The sequence below is a fragment of the Pipra filicauda genome, unplaced genomic scaffold (genome assembly GCF_003945595.2).
Source record: "Pipra filicauda isolate LSUMZ 115617 unplaced genomic scaffold, ASM394559v2 scaffold26_size5592650_pilon, whole genome shotgun sequence".
Lineage (NCBI taxonomy): Eukaryota > Metazoa > Chordata > Aves > Passeriformes > Pipridae > Pipra > Pipra filicauda.
Genome location: NW_024104387.1, coordinates 5,276,245 through 5,291,303, shown reverse-complemented (window position 1 = coordinate 5,291,303; position 15,059 = coordinate 5,276,245). Strand labels below are relative to the sequence as shown.

Genomic DNA, 15,059 nt, shown 5'->3' with positions numbered 1-15,059 from the left:
ATTATGTAGCTATTACTAGAGTTATCCATATTTTAAAGATGTCTGTTCTCATTGCAAATTGGCAGTTCAATCAGCAGTTTTTAAAACCAATTGTCGCTTACAATATAAATTCAGCATAAAACCAACCTAGTTATTGGAGCACATGTATAGCACTTGGAGATTGATGATGTAGTAATTGTTAGAGGGTTGCCAATTTAAACATTCTTTTGATTGATATTGTACTGTCTCTTTTGTTACTTCGTCAGAGTTGAAGTTCTGAAGGTCAGATTTTTGTTTCTCAAATTCTTAAGAGTATGTGATTAACTGTTAGAGAAGGTAGTTAATACAGTAGATGGAAGATTCACTTTTTAGTTTCTTTAGTTTTATTGATAATTTTACTATGTCATTCCATTAATTGAAGTCATCCACTGGCTCATTTAGAATTCATGGACCAAGTTCAGTCCCCATGGAAGCATATTTAACTCCCTCTGTAATTACATGAGCCATACTACTTCCAGAGTATTCATTCAAATTCTGATCAGCAATTCAGCTTCAGCTTAGTTTCTCCCTGGCATTGTTCACCACTTGCAGAGTACAGTTATTTGCAGAAATGTTTATGGAATGATTGTATCCACAGTGTGATTCTGTGAACAGGGAATTTTTTTTTTCTCCTGCTCATTAACTATCATTTGTCCAATCAGGAAGCAGAGAGAATGTCAGAAATTATTTGTTCACATAAAATGTTGATTGAATATTTATGAGTAACTGAAAAAAAACCCTGCATTGATTTGTGCACCAAGGAAAGAGCTATGTTTGTCAGATAATTTATTTGAAATCAGCAATCAAACTAGCTCTTAGCCAGAGTTGAGTTCAATCTAAACCTGAATATATTTACAGAGTAGTGGTATTTTCCCCAAAGGAAAATATGGGATAGTAGAGACTTTAATTTAGCATGATTTCAAGAGCCAATGGTTAGAAATTAAAGCCAATTGGATACCCATTAGTAATAAGGTGCAAATTCCTATCAGAGCAAATGAGAGGCCATCATAGAAAACAATGACAGGAACTGTTGAAGTCATCTAAGCTGACACAATTCTGGAAACTATAATTTAATGTGATGCAAGTCATTAGAGGTGAGCAGGTGGAAGTATAGAGCCCATGGCATATGGAAAAGCAGAGACAAAAAACTGATGGTCCTCTGGCTCTTGAATCTACTCACATGTCAGTTAAGTGGCAATCACAGCTAGGACTTCTTTGAATTTGAATTCAATTTAGAGTGTTCAGAAATAACACTGTTACAGCAGATGAATAATGCTGTGCCTTTAAAGAAATTGTGTGTGTGTGTGTGGGGGGGGAGTTAATGTGTTTCTGCATAACTTTAAAAATAGTTGTTAAATTTCTTGAATAATTTTCCCTCTTTTCTTTTCTCTTAAAGTGTGATTACACAAATTACACAGGGATAGCTCTGTTATGCCAAGCCTTTCCACTCAGTTGGCTGTCCATAAAGGCTTAGAGCAATCAAGTGGAAAAAGCTGAGGAATGCATTTAAGTCGTTCCGATGTTACAACAGTATTAAATTTGTATTTGTTTAGCAGGGAACTGCCCTGATTGGGAACATTGGAACTTTGTTGCTCTTGCTGTGTTAAAGATGTAGTGATTTATGCAGCACGCCTATTCCATCTCAGCATTTATTTTTAGTGCTTTCAAACTCTGAAATTAGCCTTAAAGCTGTGAGGTCTGCATTGACTGACTCGCTAATGGCATCAGTTTGGGAAGTTAAAAATAGCTACACAGTTTATGAACACACATGTTTTATTAAAATAAGATGAAACTTAAATAAAATAAAAAAAAAACTGGAGAAAACTGAGATAGATTACCACATTAAACCTGGAGCTTTTATAAATTTTGCTGATTTGCATTTGATGTGGAGGTCTGTGACCAAAGGGCAGGGACAGGACTCAGTATGTAAGAAGTAGATCAAGGTAAATCAGAGCTGTGAATTTCAGGTTGGGTTTGAGTTTTAATTTGATCTTTGATTTCGTATTAACACGGAACCAAATCCTTAAATTTTTTATTTGTTCTCAAATATGTTCGTATGAGGAAATCTTCCATTGTTCAAATTATCAAATACCACTGCATTAGTGTAATACAACATAATAAAAAGGTTTCCTTTGTTATAATGTGCCTGCACAGTGTTTTCACCATATGGGGCAAATAATGAGTACCAATTGACTTCAAAACTGTGTGTGATGTCAGCATTATATAAGCATCAGATAATCATTTAGTGTTGCTGGATCAAATTATGACATGGACTGACTAATCATGTTTTTATTTTTTGTGTCCAATGCAGTCATGACACTAAGCCCTTTACCTGTTGGATTGATTGATTTAAACATCTCATTAAGTTTAACCCCATCAAGTTTAACCTCTTTCTTGTTAGCAACTATGAATTTGGGGTTTTTAAGAATTTCTGGAGCTATCAGGTTGCTTTTTCCCCACGTTGCATTTTTTAATTCAACTTAAGTAACAGGAGTAATTGTGAGTGTTTGCATAATGATAAGACTGGGAGAATTGGGACCTTCTTGAGCACTCAAGGCACATTTAAATATGAGCTGTCAAGTGAGCTGCATGTCATTCTGCCAGATGTGTGACATACATGGTTAATACTCTGAAGAACCTAATTTCCCTCTTTCAAAAGAAGCCATGCTGGATAATTATGAATTAACTATTTGCTGCAGAATGCCTATTTCTGACTTCCCAATGTATTTTTAATACCCTACGTGGTGTGTTTTCAAATAAGTTAAACTGCCCAGTGTAGATTCTATTCGCTGCACATAAATAACTTGAAGGAATACTGTAATTTGATAATTACTCCCTGAGATAATGCTGTAGTTAAGTCACTAAGAAGACACAAAAATGCAACCTACAAGAACTGTGGCAGATTTGATATTTATTTCTCTTCAACTTCCTTAGAACTGTTCAAACTTCTAAAAATCAATGCTGATTAACTTTTTTGTTAATCAGACAAACATTGCCTCTTAGGATTCTTCCTGTCCCTCCAACTTTGTTGCTCCCCAACTGTTTTCGGACTTGTGCTTATGGGGGACTTTTTCCCACAGTCACAGAATGATTGAGGTGGGAAGAGCCCACTGGAGATCATCTAGTCCAGAACCCCTGCTCAAGCAGGATCAGCTAGACCAAGTTGCCAAGGAAAAGATCTCATGGTACTTTATTTTCCTATTCTGTGCATACAGAGGAGATGAGACCCAGTTTATCTTGAGCAAGTGAAGAGTCCCCTGTATGGGCAAATTAGTGACATCGAAATAATTCTCTCTCTTTCCTGATTTGGTGATTCCAAGCCAAATGTTGTGTCTGGACAGGGGGGAAGAAAAGTTCCTGTGAGGAAAAAAAGTGACCTCAGGTAACCATCACTGTCCCAAAAGGCTAAAAGTTCTCCAAGATTCGAGACAGATATAAAAGAAACTCTAATATTTCTGACACCTCTTCTTTAAAGCGAGCAAGCCAAGCATTAAGGATATAAAGTAACTATAACCAAATAGAGTAACCCATGAAATTGTTTCATCTTCAGTAGCAGCTGTGATTCAATAGTGTATATAACAGTTGGGATGGAGTCTCCCAGCTGATAGTGAAGGATAAACTTTGGTTACTTCAGGCTAACAGGACAGTGACTAAAGCTCTAATTTCAGTAAGGCTGGCCCAAAGATTTCGGTCAATGCCTGATGAAATGCTCCCTGGCTAACACCCATGAAATGTGAACCAGGCTTTAAATGCAGAGCAGCTTCAAACAAGTCAGAGAGATTCTTTGTGCAACAGGAGAATAAATCTGGTGCCCCATGTGCTGCAGAGAATGTAAAGTTGTTTTTATTAAGAGAGTGCTCAACACTATATCAGGATCTGGTACAGTAATGTGATTCAGCATCTCGGATGTTGATGTAGCCTGTCACCTCAGCTTCCCATTCATCTCCCAAATTGTTCTTTGAATGTTGCAAGAACAAAATTTTCAGGTACCTACTTTTAGGGCTGATGCAATTTAGTTCATAGGGCTTTGTTGGCTTGAAGCAGAGCATGAGATTTCCTCTGGAATTATCCAGACTGTGGATAGCGTGATTTTTAATTACAAGTTTCTTCCTGCTGGGAATCTGACAAGTTTAAATCAGATGTCATTTGTAAGAGTGAGTTGTGCTGGAGACTCTGACAAATTGCTCCCCCATGATTCTGCTTATGAGGATAATAAAAGAGTTTTTTGAAGGAGCATGCCAAAGGAAGTAACCTGTAGTTGGCTGTGGTTCTGTCCTCCAGATGTGTACAAAGGAGGGATCTGGACCAGCAGTTTGTTGACTGAAAGTCTGATGCTTTATTCCTGACTGGTTTTGTTTTAGGGGAACAGCTAAGTGCAATTAATGTGTCTGTGAGTTAAACTTAGCTCTGCTCTTTCGTGGTTTTCCCACACTTAATTCATGTCACAGACCAACACAAATAGAGAGAAACCCACTCAGGGAAATTGATATTCCCATGAAGTAATCTTATGTAAGCAGACATTCAGTGTAGGGGAAATCTCCCTTTGGCTGAGAAATTCCAGAGTTTCGAGGTAGTGTGAGGACAACATATATCTGCCACAGAATGGTAGGGTTCCCAAAACCCACAGCAGGACACTGTGGACCCCATGGTGTGCAGTCACCTGCTCCATCGGGGTACCCACAAAATCCAGGATGTAGCTGTGGTTCAGTGGATTGCACTGGCTTTGTGGTCACAAGAGCCAAGTTGTGGCAAGGACAGGGTATGAGGGTATGAATTATCTCTTTCCTGTCCTGAGCTTCGGCACAGGCTGTCTGGGCCTGGGAGCTGAGTCTCTAGGAATTGAGAGGGTCACTCCCCTCCCTCCTTCCAGTTTGCTGTGGATACATGGGTCAGGACTGCAGTGGTGTCTCCTCTTGGCAGTGTCCTAGCACAGAATTCCCTCTGTTATAGGCACAGGTCAATGTCCCCTGGGAAGGAGGGGAGGAGCAGGAAGGCAACAGTTAATTCCCAAGCCACTATTTCTCTGGTGCCCACCCCTGCCCTCCTAGGGAGGATCTGGGCCTAGAGGCCCCATGTAGGAACACAGATTTGTGCTTTAGGGACAATCAGTTGCACAAAATAGTACAAATCACTAAATAGTTTATTGTACAATAGACAATTGTAATAATCCTTATTAGTGTTTTTATTCATATGCAGATTAAGAAGCTGCTAACAATAGTAATTGTTGTTGGTTTAGAACAATCAAAAGGATATTGAAAAATTAATTTACTTAAAAGAGTCCTGAAAGAACCATTATTTATGTTGCAAATATTCAGTCACTTTTAATAATGAGTGACTGATGTGCCTGGTTTTTGTATTAATTCTGAGCAGCAAGACAGCGAGCTTTTTCTTTGCTTTGGGTCTGTGTCCTGCAGATACCATTATAGGATAATCTACTTCAGATATTAAAATAAAGGCTCCTAAGACAGGCAGAAAATGCGGGGGGAAATCTGTGACATAATCTGCCTTTAGAGATGAAGGCGGCTTAGCGTCACAGCCCAGTGGTACCTCGGCAGCCTGGAGCTTAGTGGAGCTGTTTTAGCTATTCACTGTTGTACCTGAAGGTCATTTAAACAACCTGGGTTTAGAGGTGTTGATTTTACTTTGCTGCCTCATCCATCTGACAAGCTGTTACTCAGAAATCTGAGCCTCTTCTGCTTGGCCTGTGTGTACCTGTAGGGCCTGAGTTTATATGTGAGCCTTCACAATGACTGAATGGCCTAGAAATGATATAAATTAAATGAATGAAAATGGGGCAGTGACGGGGGAGGTATTGCAGTATTTGCACAATTAAGCAACATGCCTTTGCATATCATGGTATTTACAGTTTCATTTCTTGCTAAGGTTTACGGCCTGATCTGTGTGAGGGGCACAACATGAAGTTTGTGGTGTTCTTAGTCATAAGAGAAGTGATGCTCACTCAGCCAAGCACAGTAAGGCTTCCCTCACAGCTAGGGCAGTTGAATTGGCATTAATGTCCTGCTTGATATCAAAGTAATTTTCTGCTTTTTAAACAGCTTTATTTATTTATTTGTTCCTAACCTAGAAAGTCTTTTAAGACTTGAGTACTCATGGTAAGAAATCTTGGTGTATAGTTACATTTATTGTCATCCTTCATTTCCATCTTTCCTTTTAAAAATGTCATTAGTACTAAAAGTACATTCAGTGATGGAAATGCACCAGGTGATGATTTCTTTGCCCTTCTCTTGGGAACCAGAAAAGCAGAAGAAAAGAGGAATCTCTGAGATGTGAGCACAGTATTCCAGCCTGAGACACATTTTGATTTTACTTGCAGAGCCTCGTGAACTTTGCAATTTATTCATGAACACAGGCAGGATCGAAGCTCCAGTTTCTGCATGAGGTCATAGGATACAGGCTCTTCATTTACATTCTAGATGCTGAGTTCTTTCTCTGAGTGCCATTTGCAGTCACCCTGCAAACAGTGGAGCCACCACTTCAAGATGTTTGGTGGGCAGGCCTATTATATTAAGGTACATATATTTTTCCACTTGCCTTACAAGGCTCAAAAATGCTTCAGGGAAGAAATTTTCTATTAGGATACAGTTCGATAAAACTTCATAAGCTTCTGTCAGTCTCTACAGAGAGAGAGCAACAATAAAGATTGAAACAAATCAGTTAAAGTAATAGACTTTGTCACTTGAAATACATCCTCTATAGCTAAGGAATTACTTTTTGTAAGCTACTGTAATTAAGGATTTGCTTTGATTTTGTTGCTGTCCATTTAAAATATCAGGAATTCTTTTCTTCAGTTTAATGGACTTGGTTTAAGAGGTAAAGTACTACTTTGTGTGCCTGGGTGGGAGCACTGAGGAACTGTCCTTTGTTCTCCACAGGACAGAGAGCTGTACCAAGCTGCACCTCTCACCCCTGCCCACCAAATAACCACACCACAGGTCCTTATCCATTGAAGCAATTAGTCCAAACTCAAAGTGAAATGTAAATGACCTTTGATCTTCTGTAAAAAAAGAAAAATTTAACTGTTGATGACAGAGATAACCAACAAAAAACGGTAAAGGTGCTCTTTCCTTATTTTGGTGGTTATCAGTCTTGTCTGCATCATTAGTGTTCTAACGAACCCATCCTCCATCCATGCACTGTTCTGGAGTTGGGCTGTTAAGTCACATAAGTCATTTAAAGAAAAAGGCATCACAGCATAGACATCAGATGTCTGAAATTTTACTCATATTATGACAAAGCACCAAATCAGGCTGCTAAACCTGGCAGAGATTTCATTCATTATGGTTTATTAAAAATAATCCCACTGAGCATGAAACTAGGCTATATATAGCGTTTGTCTTGTCTGTAGTTATAGACTGTGTATGACATGAAAACCTGAGGCAAACAGTGTCAGGGTTTTACTCTGAAGAGTGACTAACTCTAACCTGGGAAAAGACTGCAGAAGTATCCACTGAGCAGCTCAAGTGGCAGAGCTTGGTGAGAGAACTGCTGCTTATCACTGAAATTGCAGCACTGAATGTTCTATATATGGAAATGCACAATGTACCTGCAAGTAATAAGCCTTTAAGATGGTGTTCCCAGATGGCAATATCTCAGCTGTAAGACAGTTCCTAAAGCCGTGTGAGAGACAAAACAATGAAGAAAATTGTCGATGTGAGTGCTCTGCATCTGTGCTGAGTTTCTCTCCCGCTTCTGTGTTTAAACACAGTGAAATTCTTTTCCTTGTTTTGGTGTTTGAGGCCCTCTGCTGCACTGCAGAGGGTTTTGTCCCTAGTCACTGAGAACGTTGGTAGTGCTCCAGACAGCTGGTGCTTCTCATCTCGTGGGTTGCTGCATGTATTGTGTTCCTGACTAATTCACGAGTTTAGTAATACTCATAACAAGACTTACAGACTATAATTATTTAGCACCAGGAACAGAGAGGTTAGGAGGTCAAGTGGGAGGTTAAAACTGCTGCTGAAGGAAACATTGCTAAATAGGACTAGGAGAAACCTTCAGAGCTTCCCTTTCATCAAAGTACCGTGACACTCAGGGATGACCTAAGCTATTACTTCAACTTTAATTCGCGCATTAATTTCGACATATTTCAGTCCATTTTAACTTAAGTCTCTAAACAAGTTCTTTAGTTGCAGTTGGTTTGGTATTTCAATTTGTTCTTCTCCCAAAAGGTGCTTGCAAGAAGGTCACTTTATAAACTTTTTTGGCTGATGAACTCTTTTGAGTGGGGTTTTTTGGTTTTTTTCTTTTATTTTGTGGGGAAAAATAAATATGTCCAACCAAACAAAAGACAATCAGACTGTCACTGACCACCTTAGGTTGAAATTTGTTGCCTGTCTTTTTGTTTTCCTTTTCCGTACATAATGCCTCACTTCCACATAGATGTTTCTGTGTCTGTATTTTATTCTGTCAACACCAAAATAGCTACATCTTAAACAATTTTTTTCTTGAATTTGGTACTTCTGGAAACCTTAAATCAAATGCATGCGTGATTCAAAGAAGAGTGGGTGAGATCTGGCTCATCTGAAATTAGAAGCAGATTTGTGATTGCTTCCAGTGAAGGCAGGAGAGCCAGTGGGCATAGGGGATATCTGTAAGTAATGTCTGTAGGGAGCCGGGAATTCTTCCCAAAGTTGTACATGTAACTACCTTACTTTGTTACCCTCACAAAATGATAAAAAATTACAGCACTTGTGGAACACAGGAGGAGTTAAAGGAACCTCTGTATCCATAGTCACTACCATACAGCATTGAAGATGACAAGGACTGGATTAAAAAGTAAAACAAAATGAACAAACAAAAAACTCCAAAAGAGACGAAAAAAAGAACCACAAAACCCTTGAGAACAAGGGTTTTACCGTAAAGCATCTTAAGAAGGTGTGGCACTTGCTTGTAATTTGCCTGACTTGTAGACAACAAATTTTATCAAATTCAGTTTAGAAAGGGTAGTAATGGTAGAATAACACAATTTATTTTAGCAAACATTCAGAAGGTTATACCACTAGAAGAACCACTTTCTGAGAAGTGGTGAGCTACCTGACTCATCCCTGGCACTACATATTTTTTATTGTTATGCTTATTATTGTGGTTCTAGGCATTCCAACAGTGACCCAAATGTCTATTATATGAAGTGCTCTACAATCTGAGATTAAAATGTATGCCCTTGACTTGAAGAGCTAAAGTCTACAAATAGAATATTAGAAACAGGAGAATGTGGGAGAGAGGAGAAGGGAATGCTAGGAGATAGCATTTGGGTAATGTTTTGGGTACACACATTATTGATATTTTTCCCAAATTTATTTTTATTTATTATATATATTTTTATATTTTTTTGACATCTGGGTAAAAGAAAAATTCTGCGGAACAGGCAGAGGAAGATAAGTTCCTTGGAAGATTCCAGCTTTACGTCTCTTAGCTTCCAGGAGTAATTGCTTGAAAAATGTGACCAATGAAGGCCAGCAATTATGAGCTGGAGGATAACCTATTGATCCTTGCTAGGCTGATAAATAGCAAGAGAAGGGGTTGAGAAGGGCTATAAAAATGAAGATGAGCGTTTTATGCAGCATGGAAAACAGAACAGGAATGATATGACATTGCCTTCCTGAATGGCAACCTGAAAACAAGGTTTTCAGAGGCATTCGAGATTTGAAAAGGGCGTGAGTGTTGACATCAGTGAGGAAGCCAGCAAGGGTCAACTTCAGTAGAAAAGCTGTATTTTATTGCAGAAAAAAGGCTGTATAGCAAGATTTGATAACTTTGGAGGAGGTTCAAGGTGAAGATGTGTATTATATAAAAGCATGATTACCTGAATGTGTCTGTGCCCACAGTTATCTGAAGCACTTGAGTCTAGTTATGAAACGGTAAAAAGATCTGCTTTTAAAGTTATTGATGCTGAACTACCAAGTGCTTATACACAGATGGCAGTGAAATAGTTCAGATTTTAATTTGGCCAGAAGGAATCAACTCTGGTGTAAAGGATGGACCAGTGCACCAGCATATGGGAACAAAGGCTGTTTGCTTCCTGGTGAGTGTGTGTTGAAGGAGAAGAAAACAGGATAAGAAAGACATGAGATTCTGTAGGAATCCACAAGGAAAACTGTGAACAGTAGGTAAAGAGGGATTGGTGGGGGTGGATCAAGGAACATGCACATAACACCAAGTCACAGGAGCCATAAGACAACATGCTTTTAAAAAAACAGGACACAGTTGTCTATGCCAGAATGGTTCTGATTTTTTTACTGCCTTTTATTTTTTTCCTGTTGAAGAGTTGTAGGGATCTTGTGCAGAGATAAGAGCAAAAGCAAGACAAGCTTTAGGAAGTAAATCAAGTAAAATTTTGATTTATCCAGCTCTTCTTATTTCTGTAGTTACCAGCATAAGGAGAACTATGGCAGTAAATACTGAAAGCATATATAAAACCAATGATTGACAGTTCTATTTGATTTAAAAAGTGGAGCTTAAGTAATAGGATTTTTGTTTGTTTGTTTTAAATAAAACCAAAGCAGAATACCAAAGTAGGCAGCACCAGAATTAGGTATTCCACTGCAATATAGGTTCAAGAATTTAAATTAAAAGGTCTGGCATTTAGTACCTGTCTATTTTCTATTAAAATGTTAACGTTTTTGTGTCTTTAAGCCTGTGTTTATAGTACCACACTGTATTATTTAAAGTTTTGAGCACCTTGGTTTTACTACTATCAAATATTGTTGCACAGAGTTCAGGTCTTAATTAGTGCATGGGCATGAAGAAGAGCAAGTAGGTCAGATAATCAGTATACTGCTGCCTTAATTCAGGAGATACAATTCTGAACACTGAAGCGAAATACTGAGTCTTTTTTACACACTTTACAATTAAAGTCTAAATTATGGTGCTACACTTGGTATACTAGCTGTTTGTCAGACAAGTTTCATAGTGAATAGATTCTCAACACGGATAAAATATCATTATAATGGTTTTAAGGTTGTATCATCAAGCTGAAAACCTGCCTCAGATTAATAACATGAATCTTCTAAGGGTTGACCTATGGTTTAGGGGTAACTTTCTGTAATTCTCAGCCTGTGTTCTTACACATTTACTTCCTCAGCAGTAGGTGTTTTAGGGCAGCACCAGACATAGAGATGCTGTTGCTGTGGCTACAGGACAGCATCCCTCTTCTGTCGCTTCCTACATGAATAGTAAATGGGAAAACACCTGATTTTTATCTTGGTGATGTATGTGTTTGTGTTGTTCAAACGAACTTGGATTCTTATCAGGGTTGGAAAGTTCTTTCTTTCAGATGTGTTTATGTAACAAGAAATGCCAGAATAAAAGTCAGGGACAACATAAATGGCAGTGTTAGCTAATTCTGTATTTACTGGAATCCACTAGACTGCTCTCTAGCTGGAGCTGTAGTCAGTATGAATCTGCTGTGAGACTTTGGACCTAACGTGTTAATACACTACTCCTGAAAATAAATGACTTCATGGATTCATTTGGAGAAAAATATGGTTCAGAGATGGAATAAAGTAGTGGTGAATCAAGCTTCTTATCCCTTGTAGTTATTATGCCGAAAGCAGGGTAGCAAATAAATACTGCTGGTGGTGAGCATTAAGTTTGCTCATTATAAATGCAGAGTCATGTACCAGTCTCTAGCATGATTTCATCTGGGAACATTGCCATAAGGATTACAAATGGCTTTCAGCCTGAAAATTGGTATGTATTGCTTTAAACTTCCAGTGGGGAGTTGGCAATTTATCCTTCAGATAATCATCTTGTGTTAAGTTGAACATCTTAGTGTAACTTTTTGCTACATGATAAACCAGCTCCTATGAATAATTTACTGCAACTGGCAACCCACTTCAGCTCTGAAGTCTTTATCAAGTCTGGTGGCTTTTCAAAGTTTAATAATAAACTTGGAGCCAAAAATCTCATTGCACTTAAAGTCAGTGGAATTTCGGTGTTAATTGCAACAGGAATCACAATTTGACCTTTTAGGGCAAACTTGTCTTGAATAGAAATGCTACATCAAATCATTGAGAGGCCAAAGTTGTGCATTTGTGTCCATGTTAGCAGAGCTCATCTACCTTCCTGTGTATTCTACAGCATCGGGGGGGTTTGTGCAGGTTTTATATTTTCACTGACCAAAAAAGTTGGCTGAATTACCTGGGCTTTCATTGCTCTCATGGCAGATTTAGGGTGTGTTCTGTACTGATCAACCACTACAACACAGCACATAAGATGTGAGTAATGCACCAAAATTTTTATCATTCCCGCCCTCCAGGAGACCTGCCATGGCAGTCAAGTTGGTAATTTTTAGAAAGGACAGCAGTTTTCCAGGCCCTGACTAACTGGATGATCCATACCAGTGAGGTCTATCCCATTTTTTTGGTCTTCTCCATCTGGCTAAGCTGGGCCTCACTGTCGGCATGGATGAGCTGAGGTTCTAAAGGGGATTTTGTGAATTGTGCGTGGCATCATCCCCCCTGTGTAAAACAAAGGCAGCCAAAGCTTGTCAGATGATCTCTAACATAAGCAACGAAGTCTTTGCTACATGCATATGCTAGAATCCATATGCATTATCTCAGCTCTAACCTTTTATAAACCACAAGCTCCTATTTTCCCGTTCTGAGCATTCCTGCACAGCTCTGCTCAGTGTTACATTCACTCCATGCCTCTGGCATGTGTGTGTGCTGTGCAGTGTTTTTCCCAGGGAGCATAAGCTGAGCAGAGGATGAACTCTTTGGCAGTGAGATGGCTGTGCAAGTGATATTTCAAGATTACAGCTGAAAGCAGAATTTGTCTCAGAGAAGATAGGTGGAATAGAAGGGCAAAAGGACCCTTTGTTCTGAGTGTAACAACTGAGATTTAGAGGAGACTATGACTCCAGGCATAAACTCTCCTTTTTCTCTTCCATGCTGGTTTGCTACATGACACTGCATTAGGAGGAAGGGGGAGACCCAGCAGTCCCAAAAAATGAGCAAGGGTGTGTGTAATGGTTTTGAGTCTTAGGTCTTTCTTCCTGGAAACCAAGGAAGTATTCCACTCTATCCCTTTACGTAACCAGAGGTATAAATAAGAAAGAGAGAGAAGGCTCTGCCTCTTCTCTCTTCTGGCGAGGTTGGGAGGCAGCAGATCCCTGTGGTTGGTCTCGCTCATCTGGGAGCTGAGGCCTGGTCAGGTTCGTTGTTTGCCATGTGGGAGGTGGAGGGTGCTGGTGGTATCTGATGAGATCCTACTTTCTCAAAGGGAAGTATTGAGATCTCATTTTACTAGTTTTTTTTTTAATTGATTGTTCCCGGGTTTCGATTGTGCAAATTTGTTTTAGTTTTCTTTTTTGTCCCGTTTTTCCCTTTCCCTTTCCCCTTTGGCATTGTTAGGGCTTCTTAATATATACATAGTTTTAACTGTATATAATTGTACTATACATAAATATATATATTTTTTAATATAGTTCTGCTGTATTAAGTTTTCATAGTTTTTTTCTCTCTCGCTCTTTGCCGGATGTTTTTTGCTGGGTCTTGGGGACTTGGTGGGAAGCCAAATCAAAACTAAGACATTATGGCATGGTCCAATGGCAAATAAAGGGTGAAGCTGCTTCTCCTTTATTCCAGAGTTGGTCTGAGTAGCAGTACTGACACACAGCTTTTTTTTTCATTGCAATATTTAAAGTTTTCCTGATATTCAAGCAAATTTTCAGAAAAAGTTAAGCTTAGAATACTAAATAGAAAAAAAAAAGTAACATTCAGCCGAGTAGTTCACCTGAAATGTAGCTGGGGAGAACATTTCAAACACCATATTTTCTCTCATGGTTCCTAGTCATTATGAGGCTCCCTAGCACTCATTTGTGTTTTCATGTTTTAGCTGTCTTTTTAGGACAAATAAATGTTGTTCTTAAAAAAAAGAAAAAAAATGTTTTTAAAAAATTAAAAGTATGCCTTGACTTGACCTCATGCTTTCACCTTATGAAGATTTTGAGACTCATTTATTAGTTGTAATTGTGTGATACTAATCTCAGTTTGCTTGTCTTGTATTTTGCCTTAATGTGAATTGTTAGAGAGATAATTAGGTGGAGCAAACAGAAGTGAAGCAATGGCCTTAGATAGGACACTTCTAGGGAAATAAATTCCAGAAAGCTGCATAATAATTGGTCCTTTAGTTGGAAGATGCTGGTTTACAGGCATAAGGCAATTTGTAGTCCAAGTTTCTCAGCAGATATATAAAAAAAAAAACAACTATGAAGCAATTTACAAAAATCCCCACAGTCTGGAGGAAGATTAGTTATAAAGAGATTCATTATGAGGCTGGTCTTTGAGAACAGAAGAGAGACTGAAACAGAAGCCTTGTGGCAGAGACCCATGTCATGCTTTGAAGACAACCAAAATGCTTCTCTTCTGAGACAGGGAGGAAGCTTTTGTTCATTTGATCATTTGCTTGCTGCAAATCTTTTGATTAATAACACACTGTTTGGTTTTGAACGATTTCTTTTCCATCACTTTAATGTGCTGTGAGCCTCAGTCTTCCAGAGGAAGCTTCCTGAGGTCACTGAATGTGGCTGGACCTGCAGGGAGGGCAGGGTAAGCGGGCAGCACGTGGCAACCTCCAGAGCCAGTGGGTCAGTGCGAGGATGGCACTCCCCCAGCCTTGAAAAGCTCCTGGTGGGAGTGCAGATGAAGGAGATGTGGCAGCGCTGAAGGCTCAGGGCCCACGTTGACTCTGACACTTTGCGGATCACAAATTCTGCCCATGCTTTAACAGTTTCTCACTGACATTAATGCTGAATCCTTGTAGCTTCACTTTTTGAGAAGGTAAGTGCCTTTTGTCAAACCTAACTGATTTCCTGAACAAAGGTGCTCCCTTCCACATGCCCAGGAGACATAGTTGTACATCAATGCTGTTACGGTGGAAAAAAACAGATGGTAAAGTGCTGTGGGCTAGGACAGACTAATGAAATGTAAGGAGGCTTATTTTGTTACAGAATAAGGGAGTTGTTACCGTGTGCTTTGGTACCAATATCCAAGCAAGATTCTTTCTGTGGAAATTCAGTAGCT

General features: G+C 39.0%; 1 protein-coding gene across 3 annotated transcripts in view; it reads left to right on the top strand.

The window, feature by feature from the left end:
• Positions 1 to 15,059, top strand: part of GALNT18 (polypeptide N-acetylgalactosaminyltransferase 18) — a 228,942-nt gene that overhangs the window by 191,512 nt on the left and 22,371 nt on the right. The window lies entirely within an intron of this gene.